The sequence below is a fragment of the Hydra vulgaris genome, chromosome 14 (genome assembly GCF_038396675.1).
Source record: "Hydra vulgaris chromosome 14, alternate assembly HydraT2T_AEP".
Taxonomy (NCBI): domain Eukaryota; kingdom Metazoa; phylum Cnidaria; class Hydrozoa; order Anthoathecata; family Hydridae; genus Hydra; species Hydra vulgaris.
The window spans coordinates 12,301,935-12,318,723 of NC_088933.1; the positions used below are offsets into that span (position 1 = coordinate 12,301,935).

At 29.3% G+C, this 16,789-nt stretch overlaps 1 long non-coding RNA gene across 1 annotated transcript; it reads left to right on the plus strand.

Moving 5' to 3' along the window:
* Positions 1-7,974: 7,974 nt before the first annotated feature.
* On the plus strand, positions 7,975-10,922 carry LOC136090767 (uncharacterized). Its single transcript, XR_010643703.1, has 4 exons — positions 7,975-8,166; positions 8,680-10,316; positions 10,399-10,452; positions 10,653-10,922. It is a non-coding gene; the product is annotated as an uncharacterized LOC136090767 (long non-coding RNA).
* The last annotated feature ends 5,867 nt before the right edge of the window (positions 10,923-16,789 follow it).

Below are 16,789 nucleotides of genomic sequence, written 5' to 3' on the forward strand. Positions count from 1 at the left end.
ACTTTTTAGAACATGGCACGCATCGAAACGAAAACAAGACAAAATTGTCTGTTGGATGTTATGGCACTTTGGGATGAGTGGCACAGCTTATTTAAGAACGAGAATAGTAAAGGTGATCCGGGTGGGAAACGTGGTAATTTCTTGGCCAAGTTGAATTGTCTTTTTAATATCGGGTCACCTGATGCCATTGAGGAAGTCATAAAATCCAGACATCTGTCGTCACAAAAGAAAGATGATGATATTGCTTTCTATTTAGATCAAAGAAGAGCCAAAAAAACAACCATGGATGATCATGAAATTTTTTTTGAGGGGGCACAATTGCAAGCAATAAGATACAATCAGAAATTGATACTAAGCGATAAAGAGAAAGAAAGAGTAGAACAAGAAAACAGACTGGATAATCAGGATAATAAAAACATGGAAGTCAACGATGAAGAACAAAGTAGTGATCAGGATATTGCAATTGCTGTTACGGAAGTAGATGCAGGTATGAGGTGGGACTTGAATTATGAACCTCCAATGTATAGTCGATAAGAACATATTATTCTTCACATACCCAAAAGAATTATGCAATATGAGGTAATTACATCAACAGCCAGCAGGCTAAGACTGTCCGAGCTAGTTAATCTGTCAGATAATCAGAGCAACTATGCAGCTGGTGGAAACTTGGACAATTTTAAAATCTTCAAATCGACGTCTCGTCAAGCAGAATGTTAAATCAACAGAAGATTACTGAAAATGTTGTAGATAGCGTCAGGCTTAACCCTCATCAATTTGGTGCCCTTCAATGAGATGGAAAACTGTTGAAAGACATAGTAGGTGATCAAATAAACAGTTAACCGTGCTCGTGTCTCGAGCTCCGGAATATAATGAGGGAAAATTGCTTGAAGTTCCAGCTCCTTCTGACTCAAAAGAAAAAGATCAAGCCAATGCATCATTGGATCTCCTAGAAGCTCGGGATCTCAGCGACAATGTTGTGACATTAGTATTTGATACCGCAGCATATAACAGTGGCATCCACAATGGTGGTGCTAAACTGATCAAAGAGAGCTTAGGAAGAAAACTTCTTTACCTTGCTTGTTAACACTATTCTTAGAAACTTTCGTCGGAGCATTTTGGAAAAAAAATTTTGTTTGGAAATATTTTCGGACCATAAAATAAGTTCTTTGATAACTTTAAAGTTTCTTGGTCAACATCGGATAAAGAGTGAAACTTCAGAAATTGAAGGCACCTTGTTGAAAACCATCAAAGAACAGACCATAAAGCATTTGACACATCTACTTGCAAACGAAAATGCTGCAACACTTCCAAGAGACGACTATCGTGAATGTTCCGAAAACACACTCATCATATTTGAGCTAGCATTAGCACTGATTGCTAACATTAGCCTTTCAATGATCTGCAGCTCATTCATGACATGATGAATTTCAAAGAAATAGACAAGGAAGTTGCTGATGTTATCCTTTCAAAATTGAAAAATCACTGATGATATTCAACAGAAAAGGTAGTTCCATTTGCTTTCTTCAGTAAACATGTTTCATCCTCTGTGAAACTGAAGATGGCTGCAAAACTCTTAGAAATTCTAGTGCCGGAGAGTTTTCGTCTTGGAAAACCGGTTTTTCGTAAAATCACTCGTCAAAAAGGTTTAGCAAATTTTCTGGGACCTGAAGACCACACATTGTTTAGTATTTTTGGTATCAACACAGACTGGCTGGCTAAACCAATTCACAAGTGGACAGTGCATCCAGGTTACCAAGAAACTGCGGAATTTGTTTGTACGGTGACGGTCGTTAACGATACTGCAGAGAGAGGAGTGAAACTGATTTTTGAATTTGCGACCATAGTTACGACTAATTGATCCACAACTAGGGATGACAGTTTTACTTATTTTGATGTAAAAACGCAAATTACCTTTAAGCGTAAATTACTTTACATAACTCATATGAAAATATATAATTTACTTACATTTAAAAGTAATTCGTTTTTTTTACATAAATTATATAACATGTTAAACTTAATTACTTAAGTTAAGTTTTTTAAATGAGAAACTGTTACTTGAAAAAGTAATTTACTTTTACAAGTAAAAGTTACTTGCATTTTTACTTTTACTTGTAAATGTAACTTACTTTTAATGGTAAGTCGTGTAAAGTTAACTACTTTGAAAAGTAATTTACTTTTTATAAGTAAAAAAAGTTATTTATGAAGTAAAGTTACGTAAATATAATATTTAAAAAACATAAGATTTGCTTTAACAAAGTAACGATAAATTACTTTTACTCGTAAAAGAAGTTAGCGAAAACAGCTTACATAAAAGTAATTTGAAAAAAATTGTTATTTTCAATTACAAATAAAAGTAAATTTTGTCATTAAAAATATATACTTTACTTTGTAAGTAAGTAAAATGCTATTTATATTATTTACTTTCTCAAAGAACAGCCATTTCATGTTAATTTAACATAAATTTTATGGTGGCGTATTCAAATCCATTGCCTGTTTGAGGGCACTTCTGGGTAATACTTCAGGTAATACTCTGAAGTATGTGAGCAGTGTTTGTGGTGGGGCATCGGGAAAGGATTTTTTTTTACGTATATCATATAGGGTAGCTCTATTATAATTAGGGACAAATATAGCCAACATGCGGGTAAACCAGTAGTGTAGAAACGGGCTTCTTTGCCGCATGAGTGCTAATAGGGGTTGCTAAATAATCATTGATTTTTTTATTTCTTTTTTTTTGTTGAGTAGAAATAGGTTAGTGGCTATAATGTAACTTTAGCAATGGGGGAGGGGAAGGGGGTACAACTTCTAAACTATGGGTAGTTTATGTAAAGCATCTAGTAGCTACGTTACTGGATGATACCCATGCATACTTACCTTGACTAAGTCACTGTTTGTTAGACCGTGCTTTTTCTCCAGTTTTTTTTCTTTGTATTTGCCTTTTCAATCAAGTATGTTGACATGGTAATATGATGCAATATAACATTTTTGGTATTCGCAAGGACATCGACTGCTAAAACAATTTTCAAAAAGTTTTAAGTCATTTAAACTATCTAATATAATTTATATGATTAAAGGAGTGTTTATTAGATATAACCTTTTATTGCATTTTATCTTATATAATCTATTTGAAAAAAGATAGTAAGGAAAGCTAATCAACCTTCTACTATAGGTTGTGGGCACCTCCTTTTTGTTACATTAACCTACTTTTTTACGTTGGTATCCAATCCACACAGCGATTAAAAAAATAAAATTTTAGGTAATTAAAATAGTGCTTTAGAATTAACTTGTAATTTTTTTTCAAATGTTAGTTTGACTTCATAAGTTGTTTGTCGGCTATCAGTTGTCCCGGAATCTTGCGATTGATTTTTCACTACTTTCGAGACTAGCCAGAGCTCTGAAACTTTCAGCATTTATGTAAATTTAATGAACTTACATTTTAAATTGTTTTCAGAGCCAACTGGAAAACTCCACTTTTTTGAATCTCTTTTTTTTGTTGATTTTAGCTTATCTTTCAGACTTTACTTTGATTTTACTTTATTTAGACAGCATTTGTGTAGTCCTGATGAACATGCGTGGTAATATCGTTTCATGGGCAAGGGATGCCGTACCCTTATACTTTTTCTCTAATATTTTGTTTTTCTTTAAAGTTGCGGCTTATAAATTTTTAGTAAGAAAGATTTTTTGCGAAAAAGCTTTAAAAAGGCATTTTATTGATTTAATTGTTTTAGTATTAATTTTTTGTCGGTAGGAAATAGGTTTGTGGTCCTGATAAAAGTTTACCATAAAGGAGCCGGGTATATTTGTTGTTATACTGCTGCTTTTCGCTTCACTTATTCAGCGTGGTTGTTGTCAGGACCGTCCCAAAGACGTCTCTCCTGGTTGGGAAGAGGGGGGGGCAGGGGATGTTGTATGTTATTTTCGCCAATTAGACACACACACACACACACAGAAAAAAGTCCTCCATATTTGACATTTGCCAACTATACTTCAAAACTTGCCAACTAAAATGCTAAATATACAAATGTGATAACTCAAATGCATATAGGGTAGATTAGGGTAATATGAGCACCTTAAGCGAGAATTGAAATATTTTCAAAAATAATTATGCTGAATCCAAAATTTTTGGGGATCCCTACTCATAATTCACTTAGATATTTGGACACCCGAAATTTTTTTTTAAAAACGCAGAGGTTTTGAAAAATTAGCAAAAGTGCTTATATTACCCAGACCACTTGGTAATATGAACACTTTAAATTAGCTCAAAAAAAACAAACATTAATTAAGTAAAAAAATACCAACCTGACAATAATAACTACATTTTGGAATGTAATGATTCGTTATTAACAAAACTTATCATTAAAAAATAAAATTTTAAGGCACCTTTTGTTGAAACATGTTTTTCGAAAAAAAAAAGTTAGTTCGTTATTTTTTCAATTTTATTAACTCAAACTTTTGAACGATAAAAATTCATTTTTTTTTGTATTTAAGTTACAGAAAATTATTTAGTATTGATAAAATATAAAAATTTTTAATATGTTTTTTTTTTTCAAAAAGCATTTAAAACAGCTGCTATTTTTGGACTTTAAACTAAGTAATTTCAATGAAAAACACTGGGTAATTTAAGCATGCTCATATTACGCAAAAATGGCATCTTTAAATAAAGTCAAAACTAAATGTTTCTATGCATTGTTTTTTAAACAAAAATGAATTGAACTTTTATCTTACATATTTTTCTTTATGGAAAAATTAATTTCATTACTTAAGCACCAAAATATCGCGCCATAGATTTATTGATGTGTGATGATATTATTTTAAAAAAGTAAAAAATTTAACAGCTTTTTAATTAGATGATAGCTAATTACTGGAAACAAATTTACGCTAATTGTACTGATTCCTGTTATTACTACATAAAGTCGATTTTAAAAATACAAGGCAATATTAACTTCACTGCTTACATCTCAGAAATATTTAAGTATGCTCATATAACCAAGGTGCTCATATTAACCTACCCTATAATAGTTTAGGAGAGGTTGGAGTGGGGGAATACCCCTACACCCCCGTTCGGCATAGCCCTCGTTGGCTCCGGTAGTAACAACCACTGTAACAGAAATGAAAAAGAATTTTTTTTTGTTAACCTATTAATAGATATTCATAAAACTTAGATAGAAAGGTTAGATTGGTTTTTCACAATAACCACTCTGAATAAAAGAAGTCATAATACAAAACTTAGAATAAAATTGCAAAATCCAGATCTATTTCTATAGCAAAAACAATAAACCAGGCAGTCTTTTAAATAATTAATGTAAATAACATCAAGATAAATAAAAAATAAAAAAAATTAAAGTTATAAAAGTAAAAGTAATTAACTTAAAAAAAAATTATAACTTTTTATAACTATATTAATTACAGGCACTTATTTAAATTTATTTAATATAGCGAATTTAGTAGCGTCGCACTATGCGTCGCTTAGCAGAAATATTTGTACATATTTTTTAGTGATTTTTCCTATTTAAACTTTTTAAGTTTTTTTTTTTTTTTGCATTTAGTTTTTATTTCTCTATAAAAAAAAATCAGTTTTAGTTTTTTTAAACTTTTGATATTTTAAGGGTTTTAAAAACTCGCATTTTTGTAAAAATCCTTTTAAGGTATATGATAAATGTTAAATTTTTATATTATTTTTATGCGAAATTAAAATAATCATATATTTAATTGAATGTAAAACTAGAAAAAGAAAAAAAAGGTTTTTGCATAGCATTTTTTTGCTGATTTTTTGATTTCTTAATCATTGATTGATTTGAGCATGTGGTCACAGAGGTCGCTTCGTTTTTTTTGAATAAAATATAGCTACTGCGAATTGACTTTATAGCCATGCAAAAATATTCAAGCGACCTCTGTGACCTTATGCTTTAAAATCATTTTTACTACTGTGAGTTTTATTTTAAAACCGACTAAATTCTGTGAAGTAAATGAAAATTCCGTAGTTCAATAACTTACAGATTTACCTTACGATGGTTTTTATAACTTATCAAAATGGCTACATTCACTCTTCGTCAACTTTTAACACATGCATTTCCCCCAAGGCATAAATTCTTAAGAAAAATTTTTAAAGCCTGTGCCAAATTTTTGCAGTCTAAGTTTATTGCACTAAATAATGCTGGCTGTATGGTTAGTTTCAAAATTTTTGAAGACTGACTTTTGAGTTCATTAAAAACTTTAACAAATGCACGGCTGTTTTACTCAATATAAAAGCGAGCTTGACGTCACAAGAATTTTTGTGTTTAAAAAAAAGAAAAGTATTTCCGCGTAAAAAGTATAAAAATTCACTAACTTTAAAATAATAGTATTTTTTTTCTATAAATTCTTTCATCTTCAAATTAAAAAAATATAAAAGAACTATCCTTCCTTGTTAAATAAATATTTCCATTAAACGGACTAAAATAAGATATTGTTAAAATATTGCTAAAGATTTGGGATCACTTTTCTGTTTTTTACGATTTTTACGGAAAACCTGTCTTGGGCCAACTAAGATATTCTGACATAGCTACATATTTGATAGTTGAAATTTGGAGCACTTATCAATAAATGTCTATTCTATCTGATTTTTGGTGCATATTTCTCATTTTTGTAAGAAAATTTAGTTTTTAATGCATTTCTATTTTTAATTTTATCACTTTACAATGTAAATCAAATTTTTTTTTGTAATATGCACCAAATTATTGAAAATTCAATTTTTTATAAAATTGAAAATCAAAAAATTATTTTATGTACCTCCAGCTATGTTAAAAAATACCGTAATCAAACCTGGCTGGTTTACCAACAAATTTTTATTGTTTTATGCGTAAATTTTTGTTTACATTTTTAAACAATCACGTGGCCTTAATACCTTACGACCCAAACAAGAATATCATGAATTTTATGAAAACAACTTTTTTAGCGAGACAAATTTTGAACTATAAAATAAACAAAGTTAGGCTGTTTTTTTCTCTTGAGGGTAATCAACTAACATCAGATAAGTTTAATCCTATTATATCTTGTTCATCTATTTGTCAATAAATATTATTTTTTTGCATTGTATTATATTTTTATTAGGAGATTTAATTAGCATTATGTATTCTGCTGAAAGGAAATTATTAAAACTATACATCGAATAGGAAGATTGTTGGGAAGAAGAGTGTAACTTTGTATTAGTTAGGCGATTAGTTAGTATTGATAAAATGACTAACCACGTAATTTTAATTTTAATTTCAGTCTCTGATTTAAAAGCATTATTTAGTTTTATGAGCTTTATTGTGTCAAGTTATTGAGTCAAGCAACCGTTCTTCTGGTTTAAAATGAAGTATAAGTCTAGTATTAACTGGGTGTACAAAGAAATGCTACTTAAAGAACTTATCAATGGACCAACTGATTATAGAATAGTTTTTTATGAGAATAAAAACAATTTCAAATTTTATTTATATATTTAAAGACGCAAAAAAAAAAATTAAAGTTGGCGAGTCTTTATTTATTAACATTCTCACAACATATTATTAGAACTGTGTGCACATAATAAAAAGTTTTTTAAAAGCTTAAGCTTTTAATTTTTAGGCTAAATATTCCTTAATTTAAATCTGGTTTTATTTAATAGAATCAATTTTCAAAAACTAGTCATTTAACAGTTTATCCCCCTTTAACGACATTTTCGTAATTTTGCGAAAATTCAATTTTTTTTACTGGCTTAAATTAAATCTGTTTTAGTTAACTTTAAACGTTTAAGTAAGACTTTTTTGTTTTTAAAATAGTCCAACAATGTGTGCATTTAATAATAAATATCGAAAATATATTCTTTCTGATTTTTTTTTGATAAAAAGTAACATCAAATTACTTAAATTTGGCAAAGTTCGTCATTCGACGCGTTTATTCTAAAATTAAAGATGTTTTTAAATATATTTGTGAATGTCATCAGATAAAACATTTTATTGGTGTTATTATTTTTTTTACAGAACAAAATTATCTCTAATGTTATAAAAGTTATAAAGGTTTTAGTAACACCCCTTACGTGAATATTTTCTAAAAATAACAAGAAGCCGTAAAGCTCGCCTGAAACAGCCGTGGTGGAAAAGAAAGCAGTTTGTTCTTCACTAAATACAAAGATTTTCTGGATAAAAAAATAAAATACAAATTATATGTCTCGTAAGATTTTTATTACTTTTAAAATAAAATGTTATATATATATATATATATATATATATATATATATATATATATATATATATATATATATATATATATATATATATATATATATATATATATATATATATATATATATTTATATATATATATATAGCATAGAAAAAGGCGCTGAGCAACAGATAAGGAAATATGAGGAGGGAAAGCTAATTTTAAAAGAGGGTGAAAAGCTGATTCAGTAGGGTAACTAGCTCATCAAGCAGGGTGAACAAAAAAGGAAGGAGGGCCAGTTAATACCAGAAATTCTTGGACTGAAATTAAGTACGTTTAATGTGTGTATGTATATATATGTGTGTGTGTGTGAGTGTGTGTGTGTGTGTGTGTGTGTGTGTGTGTGTGTGTGTGTGTGTGTATGTGTGTATGTATACATATAAATATATATATATATATATATATATTGTGTGTGTGTGTATATATATATATATACATCAAAACCTAGAAAATCTTTTTCAGAATTCACAAGTAGGATGAAACGTAAAAGAACTGATAATCTTAAGGGAAAAGAACTGGAAGAACTTCAACATGCTGTAAAAAGATTTGCATCTACTGCACCCAGGTCTACTTTATATGGTCCAAATTTATTATTGCATACTTTTTGCAATTTGAGACTAACAGACAGAACATGGGCTGAATTTAAGAAAATTGTTACGCAAAATCATCATCTTGTTCCTCCAGGTTTAACCAAGTTAAAAGAATACAAAAAAATTGACTGATGCAGAGCATGTGGAATATTCAGAAACTGAAGTAAAATGTAGTCTCTTCAATATGATCAAACATTCAGTTTCTAGGGTGTTTGAGTATCTTTTGGAGGATGAAGATAATCCTATTAAAGTTTAAGCACAGGAGGAATGTGATTACATATATGTTATTTGCAAAGTGGGAGGTGATGGTCAGAGTGACCAATCTGAGTTTCAGAATGCAGCAACTATGAAAAGAGGTGTGGATGATTCCACTGTATATAGCATAGTGTTTTTACTGTTGGAGATTCGAAGTAGAAAAAAGGTAACAAAATTGTAAAACAAAAAAGGACAAAATTGTAATCCAAATAGCCCAGATGCAACCCATCATCTTATGTTTTGTTTTGCCAAAGAGACTGCTAGTTTTATTTAAGAGAAGTTTGAACATTTACAAAATGAAATTTTATCTGTAGAGAATATTAAGTTTACACTTCATGAAAATGCATTTGTTATAAATTCAAGTTTGTCAACTATTTATACCACAATGAACGATGGTAAAACACTTAATGCTGTGGTATCAAAAATGCTTAAAAAAAACTTAGCATCTCAGTTCTGTCATGTATGTCAAGCAAGTCCACAGAGTTTAATTTGTAAGTTATTTGGAATAAAGCTAAAATTGTAGACAAGAATATATTAAAACTTGGAGTTTGCAGTCTTCATTTGTGGATATGCAGCATGAAGTGGGTCTTCAATACTGCTTGCAAACTTCCTGCAGTGAAACAAGGAAGAAAAGTTCCAGAAAAGTTCCAAGAAAAAACATCCAAGAATTTATTGAAAACAAAAAAAAAATTCCAGCACTTATTCAAAACACTATTAAAAATAAGGGTATCTTTTGTCAGGAAGGGAAGTGGTACATCCAATACTGGCAATGTTGCACGAAAATTCATTAATAATCCATCTGTGACTGGAAGAATTTTGAATTTGAATACCAATATGATCAAACTATTTAGGGACCTGCTCATTGATATGAACAATACAACCAAAAGACCAGATGTAAAAATTTTAAAGCAGAAATCTGAACATCTGTTTGATCTCATTTCTAATAATCAGTTATTAAAAGCCAATCCAATGTCACAGTCTGTGCATAGAATGATAGTTCATGGTGTTTCTTTTATTAAATATTTTAGGCATCCATTAGGTTCTTTGTCTGAGAGTGCCATTGAGGCCAGGAACAAAGTCAACAAAACTGCACGAGTGGGTCATGCACGTTAAACTTCTTTCGCCGAAGATACTAGGGATACAGGTAACTATTTATTTATGACATCTGACATGTATCTATACTGCAAGAAGAACAAAATGCAAGAGGTATAAAAGCTATAATGCAAGAAGATTCAGCTGATAACTGTTCTTAAGGTAAATATTGGAGAAAGCTATGTGTATCTTTAAATTTAGATATTTAATGTTATCGTTTAATTCTATTAATAATACATTTTAGGTGCTGGTGGTAGCCAATCTAATACTTCTGAGATCTTTTCACATAATCAACACAGTAAGTTATTTTTATGCTTGCAAAAAAAAAAAAAATTCAATTATATCTATTTATTACAGTGAATACAGTTTTTTTCTTGAATGTATAATTATTAGAATTAGAATTTGATAATAGATAATTTCTATAATAAATGTTTATATATTAACTATACTATTTATTACAATAATTAAACTTTTTAAAATTTTAATGCTTGTTGTTAGATAATTTTAAGAAGTCAATGAGTAATGGTTTGTATTAAGAAAAGATATCAAGGAAGTATCATTAAACCATGCAACTGTAATTGATAAGCAAGTTTTAAAAAACGGTTATTTTCATAGCTACATATTGTTAAAAACCTATTTTAGCATCAGAACCTTTATTCTGCAATTGAAGGGATTGGAACTGTTTTATTTATTTCACTTTTATTTGTAATAAAATACTTATGTTATTTACTTTTTTATTTAACATGAAAAAATACATTTTAGACAAGGTGCTGGTGCATGTTATTTATTTTTTTATTTAACATGCAAATATAAGTAGGAGACAAAAAATGCCTGTAGCCCCTAAAAAAGATAAACTGATATATCAGACTTTACATTTTGATATATCAGTCATAGATATGTCAGATACATGAGAGTTTTAAATATCAAAAACTATCGGTTTTATATCTTTTTAATCAAAAATCGAATAAGTACGGATAAATCGCCAAAAAAACTGGAATGAATATAAACCGCCAAAGAACCGGTTTTAAAAAAGACCGGACTTTTTTTTATAAATATTTATATAAGCAAACAATATCTCATAATTGATGCTTTGTTAAAAATATTACTTCAAAATGTTAAACAGTTCGCTAGTTTTAAGGCTATTTCCGTTTTTTCTATCAGCGCGACGCATAGTGCGTCGTTCAAAAAAGCATACTTTTAGAATTAAAATTATACGGTCGATCCTGAAACAAAGTCTTGATGTTATTTTATCATATAGATGAAATAACATCAAGTTAATTTTTTTTTAGTAAATTTTTGTTACTTTTTTTTCTTTAAATTTTCAAAAATTTAAAGTTAAAAACTTAAAAAAAGTGCAAATCACAATATTTAAACAACCAGATTACAATTGTATATTTAAAATCAGGCCCGTAGCAAGCTTTTTGTTTTTGTTTGAGAATTTAACTTTAAGTAACGACAAGGAGTCTGTTTACAGTAAACCTCTAAAATGTTTATCTCCCTTTCATGCCATTAGCGTGAAAGCGACGAGTTTATAACATTTATATATACATTTTTTTAAAACATTTTTAAGTAAATTTAAGTTCATTAACAAGTCTCTAATGTCATACAATAATTTTTTAGTATTCAAAATTATTACCATATAAATTTTGAGCAACCTTCCCAAAAGTTAATTTAACTCTTTACGTGAATAAGCAATCAATTGTTGCGGACTTCATAGTTGAAATTTGTCGAAGAATAGCGAAAAAAATTGAGTCTTTATAAGTGACATTAGTCAACAAGATCATTCGTATTTTTTAAACAAAATTATCAAATCAATTTTTTTTTCAAATTTAATTTGATCATTGATTATTGTATTTTTTATTACATAAAGTCATACTTTAATGCAGTGGCTGATCGTTAATTTTTATAATTTTTGATTTTTCTACATTTGCCGTTTCAAACGTTGTTACTCGCGCAACGATACCGTTGCTTTTTTTTTCTTTTATTGAAAGAATGCGTTCCCAAACCAAAACACTTAATCGATGTATGTGCGCTCCACTTCGCCTACCCCTAAATCAGCAGATGTATGTACACTCACTGCGCCTATCGCTATATCAGTCGGTGTATGTAAATAATAAAAATCAATGTAACTTTCAATATACAACAATAATTATAACTTTCAGGTTTGAATGTACATTCATGAAGTGTTTTCATGAATTTGAATTTGAAACAAGAGCGAACACGATAAAGTCAGGTTTTAATGTGGATTGGAGGGAGACGTAGCGGGAGGGAAGTTTAATGGCGAGGGAAGAGGGAAGCAGAGTTAGATTTTATGTCAGGACAAGAATCGGTGCCAGAATGCAGTTTACTGAATTCAGAGTCAATTTAAGTAATATAGAATCGTTTGAGTTTATGTAAGTTTGAGTTTATATTACAATTGTGTAACAAAATGGCCCTTTCTAAACAACTTAAGACAAGGCAAATGGTGGATTGTACTATATTTGGAAGTTTTTAATGATTTAAGAGCAGTAGTGTTAACAACATATGAAGATTTTCTTATAAGACATAACCTCAAACCAGATACATCATTAAAGGAGCCAACTGTTAGCAAAATTTCTGATGTTTTAACTAAGAAAATTGAAAATACATATGACTAAAACCTTTTATTTCACTAGTTTCTAATGCCCTATTATTACAAATGATAAAAGGGTATCATGACAGGTATAGAAATTTGTTAAAATCTATGAGCAGAAAAGAATCGGAAAAACATCCATCCAACCTTGCTACATTTAAAAAACATGCTAAAAGCATATTTGATATTGCTTTCTGTAAATGTTTAGACTTTCAAAAATGTAGTTGTACAAAAGAAAAGAAAGTCCCTTTTCTAGAGCAGAAGTTTTTAAATGATCAACGATCGTCCAAAAACATGGTTATGAGAAACGTTGAAAAAGCTACAACGAACGCTTTGTTTTTAAAAAATGTCAGAAAACGTTAACAATGCAGAGGAAATTGAAATTTATTCAAGAAAACTCAATAAATAGCACACTGTTATCAACGTTTACTGATAGTGAAGATAGCATTGAAGAGCAAGAGAAAGTAACAAAAACTTCACTGTTAGTGACGAAGAACAAGAAGAGAGAAATTTAGCAGGTCCTTCAGCATTACAAAAAGATAAAAAAATTACTCAAATGCACATCACACTGGCATCAGTTGCCTCCATCTGCAATCGCATATGTATATCCGATAGATATAGCAATCGCAAGCGCTGCAATGTAGGACTTAGATTTAGTAAATAAAGATGAAAAAAGTATAGTAACTGACTGAATGAAAATTAAACGAGCAAGGTCAAAAAACCGGGAAAAATGCATTCAAGACAGTTAAGACCTGATTACCAAAAATAGAGGATTGTATTTTGATGGAAGAAAAGATAAGAAAATTATTCAAGAAAAGAAAGGAGCCAAGTTTACAAAATGATTAGCGCAGAAGAACACATTTCGTTAATAGAAAAACCAAACTCAAAGTTTTTAGGCCACGTAGTATAATTATCTGGTAATGGTAAACACATTGCAGAAAGAATAATTGAGTTTTTACAAGATCACGAACATGACGAACAACTTGCTGCTTTTACCGCGATTAAATGTGATCAAACCGTTGTAAATACTGGAACCAATAATGGTGGGAATTTATTGTTGGAAAACAAAATAGGAAAATTTCTGCAATGGTTAGTTTGCTTATTCCATGGTAACAAACTGCCTTTACTCTACCTTTTTTTTATTCTCTCGATAGTAATATGGATCCCAAAAAGTTTAAGGGGGAATTAGGTAAAAAACTGAAAACATGTTATAAATTAATTGTAGTTCCCTTTTTACCAATTGAAAGTAACCCATATAAGAAAATGTAAGTGATTTAATTACAAATTAGAAGTACTTAATGGAAATATGTATCGTTGTATCTAGTGGAAACTGCTGTTTAGATTTATTATTAAAAGCCCCCTGGAAAACCATCTAACTTTAGATGGCTTACATCAGCGAATCGAATACTTTGATTGTATGTGACACCTGAAAGTTCTACTAACAATCTTGAAAAAAAAGTTTATGCACCTGTCTGGTTTAACATTAAGTTAAAACCTTCATGTTTGAATGTTGAATGAAAAACATCTCTATAGGATTATTCCTTGCTCACGTTATCTAACTACTGACCAAAAAAAGTGATCTAGTTATTCAAAGAAAAGAATAATTTGCTGCTTCGAAAAATATTTTTTTGTCTGTGCTATGTGATGACCGCAAACATATAAGAGAGCTTGGTTTGCGTAGACTTCTAAAAGCAAGAGCAGAGAGTAGAGGGGGTATTAGAAAATTTATCTCCCAAAAACAATTTTTTTTTATTGTTTTGTTTACATTTTTTTCATTGTTTACAAAAACAAATAAACAAGGCTTCTGAAAGAAGATCATAATGAACTTATCACCAGAAACTTTTACAAGTTTTTTTACATCAATACATTAACAAGACTAAAAAATTACAATAAATCGTGATATAAATGTATCACGATTTATTTCAACTTTTTCGTGTAAATAAAGCATAAAATGTTATAAATATTGTGCTCAAAAATATTAAGTATTTTCATCTCCATAAATAATGGTTTGGAATGACGAAAACGATCCGCAAAATTAATCAATCTGATTGTAAGCTTCTAACCGCGAAAAAGGCATTTTAACTTACTTTTTTTCGGTGCCTACCCAAGAATTGTTTACATAATTTATATACTTGTGAATTAATGAGTAATAAAGTTGGGTTAAGGCTTTTTTGTTTAAATATGATCTGGATTTATAAAAGACTCCGTTACTTTTATATATTTTCGAGCAAATATAGTCAATATGCGGTTTCCATGTAATGTGCTCGTCGAGAACCACTCCTAAAAATTTAGTAACAAAATCTCTTTTTATTTCGATTTCATTAATGAAGATTTTGGGCAAATTTTGGGGTAAATAACGTTTTTTAGAGAGCGAATGGAAAAGAATCCATTTTTCTTATTAATGTTAAGAGTTAACTTGTTACATTTAAACCAAGTAGATATGTTTTTAAGTACTACATCGAACAGAATAATTCGTAATATGTTTTTCACGATAGTTAAAAAAGTTTTCAATTTTTCGCTTTGATTAGATCTTATCTAAATCAAGATTTCAGCAATGGTATAATGCGGTTTAGACAATCCTAAACAATAATTTGCTAAACTGATCTTACCTATCGATTCAGCAAAATCTTCTAAACCCGTTTTTTCTACCAGAAGTGTTCCCCTTTTTTACATCGGTGCAAAAAACGAAAACAAATTATTCTGTAAAACCATCTTTCGGCTTTTCCTTTTGCCAGTTACTCGAGAATTTTCAAGATCCTATTGAAATTTTAATTATTCTCAATCCATAGCATATATTAACTTATTAGAGTTTAAAAAAAGAAACATATTAAAATCAATCAGAAGCATGTCAGTTGTAACCATCATTTAAAGCAAAAACAAAAATGTTAAGCGAGCTGTTTAATGACAATGTGAAAATTTTTTGAAGTTATTGCCAACACTTACAACACAATTTTAATTAACTTTTTTACACTGCTATCAACTTTACGAAAAAGTAACTGTCTTTTCACAGGGCACCGCTGAAGTGCATTTAATTTGGAAAAATAATTATTAGAGCTGAACCTGTTATCGCTTTCTGAAGCGATCGCAAACCACTGTGTCGAAGTTGCTTAAATTATGACGAATTATTTAACAAAACTAATAAATTAGTTTAACTAAAATATTCTTTATCTCAAACGAAAAATATATTGCTAATACATATATGTATTAAAAATAATTTTATACTAATAATTTTATATATTGCAATCTTTATGGATTATATTGGTTAATTTATCGACTTGGAGTTAATAAAAGATAAATAAAAACAAACTTTAGAAATTGGAACGCTTGAGAAACTTTTTAGATTTTAAAATTTAGGTTCAGCTATGCTTTTAAAATTGTATTTACTAAAATGCGTACTTCTTAGATTTTTACCCTTTCGCGACTATGTTAAAAACAGCTATATGATTTTGCGTAATATATCACATTTGGATGTAGATTGATTGAAAGGGTGTAAAAAATAACTACTAATCACTTTTAGATTTAATATAATAATAATTACAAAACAAAAAAGTAATAACATTAAGAGAAAATTTTAAAAATAAGTATGTTTAAAAATAAAGTAACACCCTAATTATTCAGGTTTTTTGTTCCAAGAAAGATTTCGTAAGAAAAAGATATTCACTTCAAAGTTTGAAAACTAATCAATTGTAGTGTAATGCATGGTCTCAACTAAAAAATGATTCTATAAATCAAAAGTAAACACTCATTAAAAGGGTAAAAACTAATTTAAACAAGTACTAAATTTTCTAAAAAGTTAGATCTAATAGCATGGCGGTACTAGTTCTGATGTGAGTTTATATCTTGATAATAATGCATTTTTCTGATATTGGTTTTCCAATAGCTAGGATCAGGGACCATTCTAGTTGCTGAGGGCGTTGCTAGGAAACTAGAAAATCATTCACATATTCTAATGCCAAGTTAAGCTATCTTAGACGCGGTTTTTGTCTAATTTTTATTGTTATTTCAGTATCAGCGATGTCAAATT